Source organism: Pinus tabuliformis, chromosome 2_2 (genome assembly GCF_031772625.1).
Source record: "Pinus tabuliformis cultivar Carrire ecotype Pingquan chromosome 2_2, CPIR1, whole genome shotgun sequence".
Lineage (NCBI taxonomy): Eukaryota > Viridiplantae > Streptophyta > Pinopsida > Pinales > Pinaceae > Pinus > Pinus tabuliformis.
The window spans coordinates 400,797,440-400,819,223 of record NC_142300.1 but is presented as its reverse complement, the minus strand read 5'-3'; the positions used below and the strand labels follow the sequence as shown (position 1 = coordinate 400,819,223).

General features: G+C 33.2%; 1 pseudogene; it reads left to right on the top strand.

Annotated features, from left to right (window-relative positions):
• The first annotated feature begins 15,062 nt into the window (after positions 1 to 15,062).
• On the top strand, positions 15,063 to 15,668 carry LOC149192970 (S-adenosyl-L-methionine-dependent uroporphyrinogen III methyltransferase, chloroplastic pseudogene; annotated as a pseudogene).
• The last annotated feature ends 6,116 nt before the right edge of the window (positions 15,669 to 21,784 follow it).

The window sequence follows — 21,784 nt, the reverse complement described above, 5'->3', positions numbered from 1 at the left end:
AAATTTGACTAATTTTACAAATACATCAATAACATTTTATAGTTTTCATATTAGGGACTATTGAGATTCGCCAATGTTTTTAAACTTCAAGATAATTTTCCATCCTTAACATTTTGTGTACAATGGGACAAATTTCAAATGGAGATGAAAAGGGTATTAAACAATGCTTAGCCTGACCAATTTCAAAAAGGGACACCTTTGGTGTAATTAAGGATTTTCATATACAATGGATTAAAGTAGGGAGGGGAGATTATGGTATTGAACCAATTCTTTTTAATTAAAATTTATAAGGCATGTAAATAGAAGTAAATTATCTAAAATAATTAGTGGTAATTTATGTCCATGGGGCATATAATATATGATGACAATATGTATTATTAAGGCATTCCGTGGTGTTAAGGTCACCGATTTGAAACTCCGTAGGTAAAAATTTGGTCATGTTCAGGGTGGGTGTGGCCCGGGCTAGGTGGTCATGTCTTGTTGCAAAAGGAGGTGTTGGCCCACTCCCATTTTGATAATTTGTTAACCTTTGAATTTTTTCCCTGTGAATGTGATCAAATGATATAACACTAAATATTCTAAGAGTCCCCATAATTATAATTATCATTTGATCCAATAAAGAAGTGTATAAGGAAGTATAACCTTTCATCCACTCTATAAAAGCCTTCGAATCCCATATCACTCTTAAGTTTAGATTGCTGAAGTGACACCATTCAAATGACTAACATAAATGACTAATTCATATTATTGTAGTAGTTGTTAGGTAGTCATATTTTTGTTCCTAGACTAAATTAGTCATTCACATTAGTCACTTTCAGTAGTATTACTTATTAGTTGGTCATATATTTTAACTCAATACTAAATTAGTCATTTATGTTAGTCGTTTTTAGTTGGGTCTCTTAATATTTCTAATTTTTGGTATTATTTCACTTGGAAATGTTGTGATGACTAACATTTTTAGTCACTTAGTCACTAATTTCACCATTTTCTACTAGTGATGATTTGTCTGCAAAGGATATGTTCAACAAGAAGGAATAAATTTTGAAGAAAGATTTACACTTGTGGCTCACCTTGAAGCCATCAAAATGTTCCTAAAATTTTCCGGCTTCCGCAAATTTAATGTATATAAGGTGGATGCTAAATCGACCTTTTTGAATGGAGATCCAAAGGAAGAGGTGTAAATTGAAAAACCTGAAGTATTTATACCTAGAAATGACAAGAATCTCATTTGAAAATTCAAAATGCTTTGTATGGCTAAAATAAGCTCCCCGAGCTTGATACTATTGTCTTGATAAATATCTTCAACAATAGGGATTCAAGAAAGGATCAACATATAGAAACTTATATATCAAATTAGACAAGGACAAACTATTGGTGGTAGCTGTTTATCTTGATCATATCATATTTGGTAGAAATTTTGACTTAATGAGTCAAGGGTTTGCATCAACCATGCAACAAGAATTTCAAATGTCTCTTCTTGGTGAACTAATTTTTTTTCTTAGCTTACAAGTACATCAAACTAAGGATGTCATTTTTCTTTCTCAAACTAAATATCTTAAGGATATCATGAAGAAATATGGATTAGAAAATTGTAAACATGTTTGTGCACCTATGGCAACAAGATATAATCTAAGCAAAGATGATGACTATGCATTAATTAATCAATATGAGTATCATTATATGATTGGTATTTTAATTTATCTTAAAGGTACTAGATCAAGTGTTATGTATGTAGTTGGTATAGTTGCACACTTTCAAGAAAATCTGTAGGAAACTCACTCAAGGCAGTCAAAAGAATTTTCAAGTATTTACAGGGAATTGTATACTTTTTACTATGGTATCCAAAGAACAAAAATTGTATGCTTCAAGCATACACTAATGAAAATTTGACCAAAAGCATTGATGATCAGAAAAGTACTAGTGGATTATCCTTCTTCTTGGGACGATTCTTAGTTTCGTGGTTCATAAGAAAGCATAGATATATTTCCCTATCAACTGTTAAAGTAAATATGTTGTCGTTGTAGCTTGTGTACACAACTACTCTAGATGATTAAAATGTTGTAGGATATTCAAGTCAACTATTCACAACATGTTCCTATTCTTTGTGACAACACCAATGCCATTAGTATATCTAAAAAATCGGTTATGCATTCAAACACTAAGCACATTCCAATAAAGTACCATTTTCTTAAAGAGAAAGTCATGGAGAAGAAAGTAAAGTTGGATTATATTCCTTCCAAAGACCAAATTATAGATATTTTTGCCAAACCTCTTGCTTGTGATCCCTTTGAATATCTCTGACAACAATTGGGGATCACCTCAACTTCTTCCTTCTCCTATTTTTCTCTAGCAAGACACAAGGAGTATGATTTCACAGTGAGGTGGTTATATGATCATATATTCTTGATGAATCTCCTTGATACAAGCATCATTGATTCAATATGTCATGTAAAGTACATATGTATGCAGTCTTATAGCCATGTACCATGATATTCTCTCTATTGGGTCAGTTTGTTGGTTATGGGTGAAATTTAGTAATCAGTCATTATGTATCTTTGGTTATAGGTCATCATTGGATGAGTATCTCTTCATATAGGAATGCATCCATCTATGTTTTCCTCCTTTTCAACATTTGGTATCTACAACACATTGCTTATATTTGCAAACCCTTCCACATGTTCAGGGGGAGCCTGAGAGGGTGTAATTCATTATCATTCTATGGTTTATTCACCCTTTTCCCTTGATGTCAAAGGGGGAGAAAAGGACTTGGATTTTTGTGGGAGGTTGAAAATAAGTGAAAAGGGGGATATTGTTGGCATTATGGCTAGTGTGATTCCTTGATGTCAACATGGATTGTTATCTTGTAACATTATGTCAACCTCTATATTGTGATGACACTATTAGTGATTGGTGGAAGAATGGATGTATCTATCTAGGTTATGAATTATGATGAAAATTTGATGCTTGCAGAAGGGGTTGAATAGGTTTTGAGTTATTAGAAAGGAACTACAGTAGCTTGGATAGTTTCCAGAGAAGTTGTAGAAGATTCGAAAGGGTTTGGAGAAGCTTAGCTGTGAAGTTCATAGTACAAATCAATGTATCGTAGCTTCTTAAGTAGTAACCTGAGTTATAACGTAGGTCATAGAGAAGAAACTCGAGTTATAACACACTTCTTGAATGGACAAGGTGCATTACTACCTTTAAGTGAGGAAAAACAAAAAACCTCAGCATAGAAAATTTTAGGGGCGAATGTTCGCCCTTTGGCGAAATTAAGGGGTTTTAAATTTTTAGTGGGCGAATATTTTGTATCATAGTACATTTTTACAAATCACCTCAAATAGCCCACCTTATATCAAGGGAGAGGGTGAAAAAGGTAAATTTAGCCCTTGAAATTAGGAGTTATAGCCTTCCATTCGCCCATTTTCAAGAATAGGTTTTATTTAAGTGAATCCATTCGCCCATTTTCAAGAATAGGTTTTTTTTAAGTGAATCCATTCGCCCATTTTCAAGAATAGGTTTTATTTAAGTGAATCCTATGGGACAAAGGCCCAAATACCATATTTATAAAAGAGGTATGGTAAATTAATAAAAATATAAATAAATGAGAGGTATGGTAAATAAATAAAACATTTTTTATATTTACTCCATAAGTCACCTTATATACATGCAAGGGTGTAAAGAAATAAAAATATAAGTAAAATGGAGGTATGGTAAATAAATAAAACGTCTTTTTATACTTACTCAAAAGGTATGGTAAATAAATAAAAATATAAATAAACTAGACACATGGTAAATAAATAAAACCTCTTTTTATATTTAGTCCATAACCCTCGTTCTATTTATGAGGGCTCAAGAAAGAGGTTTTATTTAAGTGAATCTATGGGCCAAATACCATATTTGTAAAAGAGGTATGGTAAATTAATAAAAATACAAATAAACGAGAGGTATGGTAAACAAATAAAACATTTTTTTTATATTTACTCCATAAGTCACCTTATATTTATGAACACTCAAAAAATGCGTTATATTTAGGTGAAACCTATGGGCAAAATACTATGGGACAAATACCATGGACTAGATTGTTATTAATACCATGCAAAAAAACATTATTAACCCTAATATTAGTATTAATAAAAATAAAAATGGCACATGGTATTGACCCATGGTATTCACCAAAATGGCACATGGTATTGACCCATGGTATTCACCTGGAATGTAGCCTATTTAAATGGGGGAATTAAACCAGCATAGATCCATCTTTACTCTCGATCTACTAACCCCCTAGAGGTATCAAATATCGTGATATGCAAAGTAGCATAGAGTGAAAAAATATTTGATCCAATCAAGAGTAAAAATGGATGTTGTAATTTAATGTATGTTAAACATTTTAGCTTGGTTAAAATAAAAAATAGAATAAAAATCAACTATTAATTTTATTAATTTTTATAAATTACTAATATTAATTTTTAAGCTCCAGGTTTATGATAACCCATGGTATTGACCCATGGTAATACCATGGTATTCATGGTAGCATAGACTATTTAAAGGGGAAATTCTATCATCTTAGATCCATCTTAATTCTGGGTCTACCAAGTGCTCAGAGGGATAAATAGATTTCATCCCCCTAAGAGTGGTAGATGTGGAGTTAAGATGGATATAGGTTGGTTTTTATGATAATGAAGATATTAAATAGACTTAGGAAATTATATTGTAAAAACATCTTAAGGTGAATGGTTAAGGCATAGACATTGAACAAGTATATTTGTATACTTCTATTTTAAACTGAAACATATCCAGGGCTAAAAGGAATGGATTGATTACACTAGTCATCCTTATATAACTTTCCAACATATGCTGGAGTAAACAAATTGTAATTTGGGTGATTTTTCTAATTGCAAACAAGAACATACTTGTGTATTGGCAGGGTGGATACGAGGTCCCTAGAAGTGATGAATTTGAATTTTTCTTGGTTTTATATATAGTATTAGGTTTTTTCTCATGCTTTCTGTGAATGGCACGGGTGAATTTTATCCTACACCTACTAGGTTATCAATATGTAATTTCGGTAATTTTGATTTCAAAAGATATTTTAAAGAAATGCAATGATTTCATTTGTGTATTCAATAAACACAAGATTTTATAATTGAGTAAAATATTCGCCATGCCTGGTGAGAGATTCACCAAAAAATTATATATACATATTATATTATTGATAAAATCGCCTTCCATTTTTCCTATATACCATGGAGATTCGCCCATTTATTATACATGTAAATTTAGGGGGTGTTCTTAAATTTTCCCTAAACCTCAGGGAAAAACCATGGAATTACCCAAGGTATTCTTGTGCAAAAGTTTGTGCAACATCTATTTAATCTCGTGAAAGTTTATTACCAAAAAATCCTTGGGTTTTTCCATGGAAATCATATGGAAAAGAGGTTGTAAAAGGTTAAGGAGCTCGATCAACTAGTGTGTGCATCTGATGAGTCAGTTTTTGATTTGTTCTAGAATAGGTGTGCACTAGTGCACAATTTTTCTAGTCAAGCTAGTCAAGTTAATTTTGTTTGTGTTGAAGATTCTAGGAAAGGATGTCTGCATAGATCATGCGTAGGTGTTTGTTGAAGATTCTTTATTTAGGATGTATGCATTGATCTATTTCCTATAATGAATGAACACACTATTTCAATATGCATTACTTTATGGATCAATAGGTGTATGATTTATGTACATAGTTTTATAGTGAATGCACCACGCTTTTGAGAAAGAAACATTAAAAGAGTTAATGTGGTTGTATGGATCTACTTGAGTGCACTCAGTTTAGTTTAGAGGAACTTATAGTGATTTCCATATAGTTACATGAACATGTATTATGCTAATAGTTTTTAGAAGTTGTGATACATAGTGAACATGGGTTTGGGTAAAGGTTGTTCTAGTCAAAACCATATGTTTGCGTATTTTGCAAAGGTAGATATGGATATATAAATGGTAATATCATCGTTTCACTTTCTAAGTGATGGAAATGTGTTTTCACTGATGAAAAAGATGGATGGTAGTAAAGGAAATGGAAAATATTGGAAAAGGTAATTGCATTGTTAAATATGTTGTCGTTGGTGGCCAATGGCAAAGATCTGTACATGAAATTATAATTTGAAGATAAGTTGGATCAAATTATAGAGGAGAAGATTACGTTAGGTGAAGGTGAAACCCATTCAAATGGATAGAGATATGAAAAAAGCTTCCAAAGGCATGTGGAAGGTTGAAAATGGCCTCCGGGTTCAAAAGTTAGAGCCAGTCAAAGTTGTTGACCCCAATTCCAAGTTTACATAGTTAAATATGAATGGAGCCTTTGGCACATATCTAAAGTTTTATTAAATACAAAACTTAGTGGAAACGATGGAAGATCCTCTACCAATGGGAATGCATTTTATTGGCCACATGTGGAGCCCACCTGACGTTAATACCCCAATGGGTGCACCCCAAAGGTGTTTTTTGAGAATCACACGGCTAAGCACTAAGAGGTAAGTGTCGGGACATGGAAGCTAAGGTAGTAGACCAATGTAAAGGGAGTAAGAGGAGGCCCACTTTGCCATTCTAACCTGCGAATGGCTAGCTCGACTCTTTACCCTGGTAGGATAACAGAGAAGGCATTGTAGGAGAGCACTAATAAGACAGGAGATTCCAAATGGCTAAGCACTGGGCTAGGTGGCACCTTTCTAAGGGTAACTAGAGACAATCTGTTAGATGGGATTTTTGGTCCCAAAAGTGGTTTCCCACACAGCTGATCATCTAAATCAACGATGGAGAGCTACTCCAGGGGTGCCCCTCCCAAAACGACAATCTTCTAAGGAGTTATGTCAGATATACTAAAGGATTGAACCCGACAGTTTTAAGAAAAATGAAATAAAAAAGGAAATGGTTTCAAAATAAGGCCTCGAAGGACCTTTCCTCTCTCCTTCAGGAAGACAGATGGTAGCTCAAGATTGACTTGAATGATAACAAAGGGTGATTTCAGCATCAACCAATAGGAGGTGGACATGTGGCAGGAGGATTTTATGTTTTTGGGCACCCAAGTGGCCCTTTTTCATGTGACACGTGTCACCACTTGGAGGACAACACGTGGTAACAGTGATTTCATCCCAAAAAAATAATATCGTAAGATTTAAAATAGTGCGCAAGGGGTTTTTCAAGACGACGAGTGTTAGGACATGTTAGCTTGTTGACAGTAGTGATAGCCAACTAAAAAGGCATCAGGAGGACCCACATGACAGTTTCATCCTGTAGGCATCTCCCTAGTGGGTTTGTTGAATGCATTTTACGGAAACATCAAGAATAAGGGATTGGGCCATGGAGGAAGAGTGATATCCAATAGAGAAAGCATCGCATGGTCCCCACGGACACATCAACCCAGAACGAAGACCCTGACATGTTAAAGGGAGCTCCAACCTTAGTGTTGGAGACATGTTCCACGTAGTGGTGGAGGACCAAGGGTGTGGCAACAATAGAAAGTGGGTTCAATACCAGATCCCAAGATCCTTAATGTTTAAAGAATTAAATTAAATAGAAGATTCAGGATTACGAGCTATAGGCTAACCGCCTCCACTAGACCTTATGCCATAAGGAGTGACCATAGGCGCGATAGTTGAAAAGAGTCGTGGAGTCTCTTGGGAGAAGCTAAGCATTGTTCCTTGGTCACCTCACCTAGAGGTATGAACAATGAGATGGAGCTGTTAAAAAAATAAAAGGGCTCGTGACAGGACTTGAAAGGACTTAGCACCCAGGGCCTTAGCCAATGGTTGTGGAAATCAATCCTATGGAAGATAACAAGGAAAGTGCTAGCGACAAAGGGCCTAAAGGCCAATTCAACAAATTTGGTAGCATTTTTGTTTTTAAAATTAAAAAGGTCCGTGAAAGATTTTTGGGCTACAACAAATTGTTGTGCATGGAAAGAAAAATTGGCGGCTAATAATCGTGGTGGAGATTGAAACTTGATGGTGGCATGAGCGAGTCGGCAACTTAATTTGGTGGCAGCGGTAGGTGAAAATTCGATGGAGTTCTTTAGATGTTAAAACAAAATAATAATAGACAGAGATAGTAGAACTATTAGTTTGATAGTATTTTTTGGCAATTAAGCTAAATTAAACTGCAAATAAAAATAGAAGGAACACTGCTAAAACCTGTAGCCCAGAAGAGCAGATCAAGATCAAGCATAGTTAGAGGACTAATTAGAGCAAGACAAAGGTAAAAAATATTAACACATGCAACATATTTGATAGTAAGATAACAACAGTTCAATTCGAAAATATCAATCTACAATTCTTTAAAGCAAGGCTCGAATATCAAGGATTATGAGAGCAACGAAATGATGCTAAGGCATTGATGTTATTGGTAAAGCAGAGAATGGTGTTTTTATTAGAAATCATAAAGTGTTGAACATGATGGTGATTTATATCAGCAACTATGGATTGCTAAAGGTGGTTATGGTGGGTTTGGTGAGCAATTGTAGTGGCATAATTTGTTTGTTTATGAGGTACAAGGCCTATTGATCCGAGTATGAAAATGGATGAAATATTGATTAGAAGGGTTGACAAGTGGTAGCTTGCAGACCAATGGTAGCAACTCTTTCTAATGGGTGCTACTAAATCTTTTGGGGTAATAGTCTCTTTAAGTAGAGACTAATAAACAACCAGGGGCAAGTGTCCCTTCCAGTGAGTACTGGTAGATGAGCAGGGGCAGAAATCCCTTTCAGTGGTAGGTAATAATCGAGAAGGGATTGAAGTTCCTTTCAATAGTAGCTAATAAACCTACAAGTGGTAGCCTATGGGGCCATGATGTAATCAAGTTGAATCTTGTAATGAAAATAAGATGGGCGTCTTTTGCATATGTTCCTCATGTGCTTGATGTTTATGATGTTATGTTCTACATGATTGAGTTGCATTTTTTATCCATGACAATTGTTAAAGTGATTAAAAAATGAAATTTGTGAAGAATTATATAATTTTTCCGCACTACTGATTCACCCCCCCTATTAGAAGTGTCATGATTTCCATTGTTTCTAAAAATAAGTATCAATTCTAGTGTCCTTCAGGATCAGTCTAACAGCCAGAAGGAAGATTACGGATCATGGACAACTAGGAAAAGATTACCACAGATGGAGTTCCATTTTTTAATGGCTTCAATTATACAACTTGGAAGGAAGGATGAGAATCTACTTGCAAGCTCTTGATTTGGATGTATGGCTATCTGTGGAGTATGGAGTAATAAATGAAAAGTTTTATAAACTAGCCAGGAAGGAAATCATAAGAAGCTTGTCTAAGGTAGACATTGAGAAATTAATCTACTTTAATACTGCAAAGGAGATATGGGATAAATTGTATTCCATCTATGATTAGACATGAAAGGTCCATGTGATATCAGGAGGCTTTCCATGGAGGACGAAGCAGTCAAAGATTCAAAGAGAATTGAAGATCATGAATCAGATGATGATTTTTTTGTATCAATATATCAATTTGATGATAAACACCCAGAGGAGATTCAAATTGCAAGTAAGTTGTTATTTTGTTGTTATTGTAGAACAATAGGCCATTTATCTTCAAACTGCTCAGCTGCAAGTACTGGTGAAAGTAAGAGTTACTCAAGTTGTAATGAAGATATAACTACCTTAATAGTGATAATAGATATGAACATTGGTCAAGAAGACAATGGGTCCACCTCTGGTGAAGAGGAAGAAAAGAAATCTCACATATCAATAAAATAATCCCCATAGTCATCAAGGGAACAAAATTTTGGGAGTGAAATAAACACTAGTGGTGAATCTAGTTGTTGATCTATTGGTTTTGAAGATATCGAAGAAAAGATCTATTTAAAGAAGGAACTCATATCAACTCTCAAGGATATTAATAAATTCATACCTATATATATGAAGTTGGAATAAGAGAATAAGACATCAAATGAGGAGATGTTGAATCTTCATAAGCATGCAGATAATTTTGAAGTGTTTAAAGACAATCAAACCAATGGTTGTTCCTCTTAGGCCAACATAATAATTGAAGATGATGGTGACTCAACAAAAATGTTATAGGGACCCACAATTTTGGCTAAAGGAAGGTTCAACATTATAAAAACTTGACTAAATTGAGAGGGGGGGGGGGGTGAATCCTTTTAGTACATTAATGGAAACTAAATCTATTTTATTTAAAAGCATTAACTGAACCATTAAATGAGCATATTTACACATAATTACCATCATATCTAATGTGAAAACAAGTAATAAGTAAACCAAAAACATCACATCATCACATAAAAGAAATACATATGGACACTAAATATAACTAGAAACCCATAAAGGGAGAAACCATGATTTTTTTATTGTTGTGATCCAAAGGCAAGCTCCTACTCCCTTATTACATCTACCTTTTTGTAGACTCCAACCTACAAGAGGCTACTACCTAAATTTTTCTGCAAGCTACAACATGAAATGAAGCTCCAACTCCCATAATTTTTCTACAGGAAACAACCCACAGGAGGCTTCTACCTCATCAGGCTCCAACCTATCATTTATCAATCTACAACATGAAAGGAGACTACAATCCCCTGATACATAAAGAAAACGATGTGTTGGTTACCAGGTCAATAAATCTGCATACCTCCATATTTTTCTTTGTTTCTCCTCCTCAATTCTGCTTCACATTAGCTCTTCTATGTGCCAAGTAATTAATGAATAACACCTCAATAAAATATCACACATTCTCTAACTCTTTAACCATTTGGCGTTGCAACCTAACACATTTTTATAAGCATGCTTTGATGGTAGTTAGTATTCCACACACGTGAATCTAAAATGAAAAATCTTGTCTCTTTGTATTCCAAAAGTGTCTCTTCAATTCCAAAACTCTTGAATATCAAAATACATAAAAAGGAATTTAATCATATCCAAATGCCACGAATTCATATTCTTTATGTCAATAAAATAATTAAATAACATGCAATAATATATCCTTGCATTCATATTCAAATAGCCCTGCATCACAATATGTTTTCATGTCTTTTCTTTTTTCTTGCATCATGTCTTTGTCTTTCCTTTGCTATCATGAAATCTTTCCTTTTCCTTGCATCAGGTCTTTGTATTTCCTTTAATGTCATGAATTCTTTCCTTTTATTTGCATCACAACAATTCAACTCAAGCAGACTAGTCTTCAAATCAACCTTACACATAACATGTCTCCAATTCCATATGAAAAGACAAATTAGCCTCACACATTAGCAAAGCATCAATTCCTTTCCTTGTACCTCCTCAACACTAATATGCCTTATCAAATGTTCCCTAGCCATCAAACACAACAATCAATCATATATCAATCAATCTCCAACTCAAATCCATGTACACTGTTGGGCGATTTAGTTGTCCGCTAAATCCCTGTCATTTAATTTATCAATCCGGGGAATCGTAAACTTAGAAGCAAACCAATATATATGGGACCTTAGATGAAACAGGTGTAAGAAGTTGTTTAGAATGGAAATGCATATTACAAACCTAAACTATCAGATCTATTCTATGAAAGCATAAAAATAATGTTTGATCAATGGAATTATTTTACTTTAAAAGATAGAGAAGAGTCTCTTGTTCAAGAGTCCTGGTTGTCCTTCTACCATCTTTCTATAATAACATTTCCAAACACCTAAGAAAGCAGGAAAGAAAGCATGTAAATGAAAGCAAGTAAATATTGTTTTCAGTTCAGTGCTTAATGGAGAAGAGTCTCCTAACTTAGGAGAACTTGATTTCTCTAGATACTGAAAGGGAATCAATATTCATATAAATGTAATCTAGGAAAGCATAAGAGAAAGTAAATCTTATTTCAATTTAATCTAGCTCATGGAGAAGAGACTCCTAACTTAGGAGTTTCTGGTTGTCCTTCTCACATCAAAACTAGCTACTGAAAGGAGATCAACCTTCACACAACAAAACATGGCCATATCATGAATTCATATTGAAATTATCTACAATTATTTACAACAAAGAAATAAGATGAACATTAGAATTGAAATTAGTATATTCACAACATTATTCTACAACAAAGTGTACTTATCTCAGTATGGGGATCCTTCCATTCCTCAATGAGCACACATGAACAATTATCACACCTTAAGAGTCAAACAACACTCATAACTCATGATTTGGAGAAAATGGTATTATTCATGTTGAATGAACATAAATCTAATGCTAATGAATAACTGATAATTGTTTTCTCTCCCTCCTCCTCCTTTATTACATGATTTGGAGGATGCTCCTCTTATTTATACATGAATTAGGGATATCTACTCAATAAATGTAGATCCCTTAAATATCTACTAGACCCACACTTGTCTCAACTTATCCCTAAATACTAGAAACAAATCCCATGACACATCAAAATCTCCATGATCTTTCTCCTTGGAATATGGTCCACCTCTTGAGTTGAAATTCGAATTTGATCTTGGGAGGCCACATAAGGGTGCCTTGGAAGCTTCCAAATGATCTACACTTGTCATCAAACTCAAGCCACTTTTAGGTATAAGCAAATACATGTTATTTCTCTAACTTTTAATCATAAATTCACTCTAAATACATGAAATTAATAACTTTGGAAAATGAGAATATAAACTCATATGGTAATGGAAATATAGGGTTATGTAATGATAATATGGTGAAATGAGATGACAAAATGAGGATAAAAGGTGAAAATGGAGTGAAAATTAAGGTTAATTTGGAGGCCCAACATACTCCCCAACTTAAGTTATTGCATGTCCTCATGCAATCTATTGCATTGACCGTGATTTGATCTTTTGAATTGTCTTGCTTTTACATGAACTCTGGCTGATGTCGATTTTTTAACTTCACGTAATTTTCTTTTTAACAACTTTGTTCCTTTTTGCAAAGTCTTCTCTCTTAAAAACATTTGCTTGCAACATATTATTTTGGTTGGTTCTTGTGTGACAACCAAAATTTGTTTAGTATTGGTTCTTGTGTAACAATACTTTGAAAACTTTTAATCGATTGCAACATATTATTTTGGTTGGTTCTTGTATAACAACCAAAATTTGCTTAGTATTGGTTCTTGTGTAACAATACTTTCATTGTTTTTGTGTTGCATCAAAAGACTTTGAAAACATTTAATCAACCTTTCTTTCTTTGATCATTATTTGCAAAACATGTAACATTTGAATCATAATGCAATAGTAGTTGGTTGGAAAAAGTATGTTGGTTAGAATGATATGTGTAGAAAGGATATATATGACATATGGAGGGTGATAATGGAATATGGATGTGAATATGAACATGGTGAAACATTTTCCAAAAATTATAATTTTAGTATTAAAGGAATTGTATGATAAAAAGCTAGGAAAGAACATACCTTTACTTACCTGAGTGGACAAACTGTGTATATGTAGAAATGTGTAGCTCCTGTTGTTGAATCATGGAATGAAGAATACAAGAATGTGATCTGTGTCTTGGTTGCATATATGATGGATGAAGTCGAGAATGTAGATCCTTTATTACTGCTACTGAAACTGTTCCAAAGTAATCTGCTCCTGAGTCATATAGTCTTCATCTCGTCCCATATCGTGGCACAATTCTTTCCATGTGAATGAATGTCTCGATGTCGAACATGGAAAGAAGTCATTGGATTACCGACCATTGATGAATGTCGTTAACCAATGCGAGGCAAACTCACCATTAATGTCAATGAGTGCCAAGGTACCCAAGTACATCTTGCGAAGTGCGAATGAATGAGCTGATGTCGAGCCACTTGCAAGATCCAACAAACAAGAGACATTAATGTATTCCCATTGTTCGTTGGCGAGAATACTTGCCATTAGGGCATGCAAGCCTCAAGGTACTAATAGTGACTCTAGTCTTTATCCCAGATAAGGTGTTGAGGTCGATGGGTCAAGACTTGTTGAAAGGTGGGCCTTACAGAATCCCACATCAGTCAACGCGAGTTCGTACAAATGATTGGTAGGACTATAGATACAAGATGTTATGGTCAAACAGTTTCTATGGCAAGGAAATCAAGGTAATGTAGAGATATGGATGGTTTATTCATGAGGGAAAAAGATGAACTGAATGGAGGTAAAAATGTATGCGACTCAGAAAAGTAGACATGTATGAAGTCATGATGGATATGGCAATGAATCAATGGACTTTGATGAGGCTTTGAAAGAGAAGCGTGGGAAACAAATCATGACAACAAAACATTTCTCTGTAGCCACAAATGTCACGACATTTGTAATTAACTCCTTCAAGCTTCAATAATGAATGTGATTTCGAAAGATCACATCTACATGGACTTGGATCATCGCGCACCTGTAAAATCTTAGTACAAATCTTGCATGAAAATTGTGAGAGCTTTTTGAAAGATATAAAATGCAAGAATGAGTATGAATGCTTAGCAACCAAAATAAAATGAAATTAATTTTTTTACCTGTTGCCTTTGCGCGCTAATTCCCAACTCCAACAAGACAAGTTAGCATAAAATGTTTTCAGCTCTTATGAAATGTCCATTTGCAATTTTTTTTAATTGTTTTGTTTTTTTTTTAAATTGGTTTGAAATTTTATATATTTTTTTTTATTTTTTAATTATTTTGATTTTTCTAATTTGTTTTTGATTTTTTTTTTTAAATTTAATATAATTATAATCATATTAATATATTAATATAAATAATATAGTAATATATTAATACAATCGTAATTCATATTAATACAAATCAAATATTATCAAAAGATATCAATCATTAATAAATTATATCTAAATATATACAAAAACAAATCAAAACAAATCAATCATTAAAAAAAATATAACTAATAATATACAAATCAAAAGAAATCAAGTCATTAAATAAAAATATTTAAATATAAAACAAAAATAAAATAAAAATAATATATTACAATAAATACAAAACAAATTTAATCTAATAATGGAAAAGAAGAATGAGGGTCGCTTGAATCTTCTTTTCATGGATGTCTCTCCCCTTGTTTCAACGGCCATTACAATTCCAGCAAGTATTATATAATTATTCTTTGATGCCCAATGCATCCACCAGTCCAAAGAATTATTTCATTCATTCCATGGCTCCTCAGCTTTCTGCAATCACCTCTCGATGTGAAGGGCTCCTCCCCTTTTACTGAAGGGCATTCGGCACCCACATGGCTGCATAAATATTCCTCAGTTACTGGAGGCTCGCCATCGTTTTCATCATCCTCCAACGAAGAAGTGTTTGTCGAAGAAGAAGAGCACGACATTGCTCTGCAGCTGCCACAGTTACATGAAATGCTAAAATTGCTCAGAAATCAGCGGGATACGAAGAATTCTCAAAGGAAGAAGAGAAGTGTTTATCTGGTGGGAACTGTCCCCGGCAATCCAGAGCTGCTAACATTAAAGGCTTTCCGACTCATGCAAACTGCAGATCTTGTTTTGTATGATCGCCTGGTATCCACAAATATAATGGACATGGTTCAACCTGGAGCCAGGTTGCTGTATGTTGGAAAGATTGCTGGCTACCATAGTCGAACTCAGGATGAAATTCACCAACTCCTCCTTAATTTTGCTGAGGCTGGAGCAACTATTGTCAGACTCAAAGGTGGCGACCCATTGGTGTTTGGAAGAGATGGATTTCCTCCGACTGCAAGGAGTTGAAGTAAAAGTCATTCTGGGAATCACTGCTGCTTCAGGTATCGCAGCGGAACTGGGAATCCCATTGACACACCGGGGTGTTGCGAATAGTGTTAGGTTCCTCTAACCAGTTTCAGCAAACTCGTGTTGAAAGGGCTTGTGCTATGGCTGGATTGCATGTTCTTCGCTTGATGCCAGAACCCACAGCAGTAGCCCTGCTTTGCGCGTTTTTTTTATTATTATCTAATTGCTTGCTGCAGGGGCTCAAGCTGCAAGTTCACAAGATATTCAAGGCACCATACATCTGATCTGCACTTCCTCGGAAACACAGACTAATGATTCTCATAATCGATTTTTTTTATTTTTTATTTATGGTTGTTGTTATTTAATGTGGGCGCTTCAGCCAACGAAACTATCAGATCTTATGCCAGCAATTAAATTGAATTTTTCTCAGTGAGCATATGTAAGGTCTTCCCATTTGCGTTCTATATACCTGCCTATCTTTCATTGTCGCTGATATAATCATTTTTTTATGTTGCACAGATTGGCCATAACGGTGGAAGAATTTTGCCCATTCCACCCGGATTTGATAGAATGCCCTGCAATACAGTTCCAGTTTTTGGTACGGAGCATCATGTGAGTTGCAAGAAGCATCAAAATAGGATGGATACTTGTGGAGTGATGAGAACGTCTGGGAAGGAAAATCTTCGACTACATATAATGAATTGCATTTAGCTTGTACGCAAGAAGTGTTCAAATTTCTTCTGTTATTGTTTTTTTTCTTTTTTCTTTTTTAACTAAATTAAAATTATTTTGTTAAACTAAAATTGTTTTATTTTGTTTTGTGTTAAAAAAAAATTTAAATCCTATATTAAATTTTTTTATTTTTAAATTTTTTTTTTAAAATTAAAATCTCTAAAAAGAAATTTAATTTTATTTATTATTAAGAAAATGTTTTTTTTTTTTTTAATTTGATCTATTTTCTAATGTTTTTTTTCTAACTAAAAAAATAAAATTGATTTATTTTGTTTTTTTTTTTTAATTAGTAAATCATTTTTTTTGTTTAAACTAAAAAAAATAAATAAATTCTATTCCTAGTTACTACCAAAATAAATTTAAATAAATAAAAAAATAAAAGGAATTTATTCCTAAGAATTTTTATGTTAAAATCAAATTTTGTTTTTTAAATTGATTTTTGTGTGTTTTTTTTTTTTGGTTTAAATTAAAAATGAAAACTAATTTTTTCTAAATTTATTTTTATAAAAAAAAAATTAAATTTATTTCTAAAGAATTTTATTTTATTCTATTTTTTATTAAAATCAATTCTTTTTTAAATAAAAGAAAGTGATTTTTTTTTTTAAATCAAAATCTTTTTTAAAAGATTAAAATTTTATTCTAACCCTAAAAAAAACTTAGGATTTTTTTTTATTTAAGATGATTTTTTTAAAGCAAATGGAGACAAGTATATTGCTACCCTGAAAACATCTATAAACATGCTACTTTCTGATCGTACAAAGACGCAGGAGGAGAGCATACTTATTTGAAACATAAAATATGATCCTACCTACTCTATGCTAATTGAAGATTACAAACTATTACGTGTAATTAAATTTCCAGTGTAACCATTCATGCAATAGTAGTAAAAATATATTCATTTTCAATTTCGCAATTTTAAAATGAAAATATACAAGGATGATCGAATCTAGTTTTTGTGAGTATGATCTAATGAAATAAAAACAAAATCGATCTAACCTTGTACTTGTTTGAAACCATCGAAACCACTTGTCGATAAGGCTTTCATAGGCGTGATTTCCATTCTCATTCAGATCATGCTGCAACTTCTCTTCGTCCTCCTCATTCTCTTGTTCAAACAATGGTTCATCGTCAGATATACAGGATGATTCTTCAAATGTTAATTCATTGTTTTCTTCTAGAGGAGTAGTTAAGCTTTTGGCTGCTGTCAAGATCTCTTCTTCGCAAGAAGAGGAGATCCTAACATTTGCTAGGATCTGAGCGAGTTGTTCCAAACTTATACTCATCGTTTTTCCATATATACATATGGATCTTTATTGTGTTTTTGTTTTTTTTAATGGGGGGTTTTTGATTTGCGTTCTATTTCTATGTTTTCTATATGATAATAAACTTAAATGAAAATTCCTAAATGCAATTAACCCTAAATGATCCTAAATAAAAATTCTTCCTAAACAATCTTCTTAACTAGCTTACATCTAAGTTTGCTTTCCCCGGCAACGGCGCCAAAATGTTGGGCGATTTAGTTGTCCGCTAAATCCCTGTCATTTAATTTATCAATCCGGGGAATCGTAAACTTAGAAGCAAACCAATATATATGGGACCTTAGATGAAACAGGTGTAAGAAGTTTGTTTAGAATGGAAATGCATATTACAAATCTAAACTATCAGATCTATTCTATGAAAGCATAAAAATAATGTTTGATCAATGGAATTATTTTACTTTAGAAGATAGAGAAGAGTCTCTTGTTCAAGAGTCCTGGTTGTCCTTCTACCATCTTTCTATAATAACATTGCCAAACACCTAAGAAAGCAGGAAAGAAAGCATGTAAATGAAAGCAAGTAAATATTGTTTTTAGTTCAGTTCTTAATGGAGAAGAGTCTCCTAACTTAGGAGAACTTGATTTCTCTAGATACTGAAAGGGAATCAATATTCACATAAATGTAATCTAGGAAAGCATAAGAGAAAGTAAATCTTATTTCAATTTAATCTAGCTCATGGAGAAGAGACTCCTAACTTAGGAGTTTCTGGTTGTCCTTCTCACATCAAAACTAGCTACTGAAAGGAGATCAACCTTCACACAACAAAACATGGCCATATCATGAATTCATATTGAAATTATCTACAATTATTTACAACAAAGAAATAAGATGAACATTAGAATTGAAATTAGTATATTCACAACATTATTCTACAACAAAGTGTACTTATCTCAGTATGGGGATCCTTCCATTCCTCAATGAGCACACATGAACAATTATCACACCTTAAGAGTCAAACAACACTCATAACTCATGATTTGGAGAAAATGGTATTATTCATGTTGAATGAACATAAATCTAATGCTAATGAATAACTGATAATTGTCTTCTCTCCCTCCTCCTCCTTTATTACATGATTTGGAGGATGCTCCTCTTATTTATACATGAATTAGGGATATCTACTCAATAAATGTAGATCCCTTAAATATCTACTAGACCCACACTTGTCTCAACTTATCCCTAAATACTAGAAACAAATCCCATGACACATCAAAATCTCCATGATCTTTCTCCTTGGAATAAGGTCCACCTCTTGAGTTGAAATTCGAATTTGATCTTGGGAGGCCACATAAGGGTGCCTTGGAAGCTTCCAAATGATCTACACTTGTCATCAAACTCAAGCCGCTTTTAGGTATAAGCAAATACATGTTATTTTTCTAACTTTTAATCATAAATTCACTCTAAATACATGAAATTAATAACTTTGGAAAATGAGAATATAAACTCATATGGTAATGGAAATATAGGGTTATGTAATGATAATATGGTGAAATGAGATGACAAAATGAGGATAAAAGGTGAAAATGGAGTGAAAATTAAGGTTAATTTGGAGGCCCAACATACACACATTCTTGCTTCTCCTTTGCAACATCCTTTCTACCACTTCTTTGATGCTCCTTGGCTTACTGCTCCATTGAAGCATCCTTTTAGCTACTTCTTTTCTTCTCCTTGCCTTACTGCTTCTTTTATTTTTTTGTTTCTCCTTTTCCATGAATGAAAACAATTCCATCAATATCCCCCTTTTCCATTGATGGAAATCACTATGATCCTCCCCTTTTTTTTCTTGAGAAGGATTTCTTCTTGCTCCTTCTTACCTCCCCCTTTGACATCAATGGCAAGGGGTTTGGTTTGTAATGAAACTCAAATTCATTAATATTTTCTAAGGCATATTTTGATCCTCCATGGGAAAATTACTGGCTTCAAAATTGTATCATATATTATCCCAAATAAAGACTTTGAATTCTTCTTTAAAGTCATGCAAACTTTACCTGATATTGGTTTATGAATATCCTTATAGAATCCACTTTCTAGCAGTTGGATAGAAAGTTCAACAAAATCATTTTCCACTCTAATCCAACTTTGGAGTACCATTTTGTAGCAAGAAACCATCCAATTTAACATGTGTTGGAACCTCCATCATTGTGTTTCTGAGAAAAATAATGAGCTCCTCATGATTTAGGGCTTGAGGTCCTCCTTTAAAATGATGAAAAATTCGGCTACTCCCAAAAACATGTATGTTATTGTCGAGACATATTGAGGTTATGAAGATATGTCCTCTTGTAGATTTTAGATGTTCAGTAAGAGTGAAAATTGCAAATGCAAAGTCTCCATATTCCTTGGCTATGCAAGAAACACCAAATCTTAATCTTCAACCATAAAGGCATCATAGATGGGATTTCCATGAAAATACCAGCAACCCATGTTCCATCCACATATTCCAATTGAGAAGAAAGTTTTCTTCATGATTTGAATATAAACACTCTCTATATTAACATGCTCTCCATGATATATATCTCTAGGAATGATTGTGTCTTCACTAGTACAAAATGAGAGATTAGTGACTACATGACTAAAAAAGTTAGTCACCACAATTATTTCAAGTGAATTACTACTAGATTTGAGCAATTTTGAGTGACTGAACTAAAAGTGACTAACTTAAACGACTAATTTAGTCTAGGGATCAAATATATGACTAGAATTAAGTGACCCAACTAAAAGTGACTAACTTAAATGATTAATTTAGTCTAGGAATAAAATATATTATTAGAGAATAAGTGACAAAATTAAAAATGATGAACTCTTTACTTGTAAGGACACATTATCATATTTATACTTGTTCATGTTGGATTTGACATATCTAGGTAACATATCTATGACATAGTAAACACTCTTAAGCTTCACATGAGTACATGAATGTATGAAAGACCTTGATATTTAAGCTATTTAATAATTGTGATCAAAAGGGTTTATAAATTTGCATCATGGTCAAATTTTGTTCTTGATACATTTATTTCTTACATTTTTTTAACACATTTGACATTTTAACCACACCCTTACACAAATCAATGCATGGGAACATGAAATGACTTGGTTCATAAGGATAACAATTCACCATTTTTAAGATTATTTTGACGGTTTACTTGCTTTCCTTTTTATAGATGTATGATCAATTTCTAATTTGAAATGTCACATCTTAACACACATTAACACACATTAACAAGATAGTGATCGAAGCCCAATAATGCCACCATTGGTGCACTCTACGCACAATTTATACAAAGCACGGAATTCTTAAATATTTGATGTTGACATGATATGGAATTTCTTATTGTTCAGGGGTGCTTTAAAAATTACATTGATCTCTAGTCTTAATGGCAATTTGTTCTAAATACATAGAGGTTAATGTTTTCACATGCTAATGGTATTGCTCATGGTTCATTAGTTGTAATTACACACTTTGGAATGTTACAAATACATCATTTGGGTCAAAATTCTACATTTACAAACTACACAACTATAAATGGTGATAAACTGATGATAAATGGATGACATTTGAATGTTACAAATGTGTAAGGGGTCCACATTCAACTTTGTTGTATTCATTGTCCTTAGTAACAATGAAAATTTTGAATATTTCCTTTATTTATCATTGCAAACACATAACTCTTTGACATCTCAAACATAGTTAATACTATTGGTGTATGATCTCTTAATTATGGAATGGTCTCTTGATGATGATAAAATATATGCTTCACTAGCATCTCACATTATATGATTAATTGAGCAAGTTTTATTTTTCGTTTTTCAAGTATAATTTTGTTTAGGGGTGATTTTAGGGGCGAATGTTCGCCCTTTGGTGAAATTAAGGGGTTTTAAATTTTTAGTGGGCGAATATTTTATATCATAGTACATTTTTACAAATCACCTCAAATAGTCCACCTTATTTTAAGGGAGAGGGTAAAAAAGGTAAATTTAGCCCTTGAAATTAGGAGTTACAACCTTCCATTCGCCCATTTTCAAGAATAGGTTTTATTTAAGTGAATCCTATGGGCCAAAGGCCCAAATAC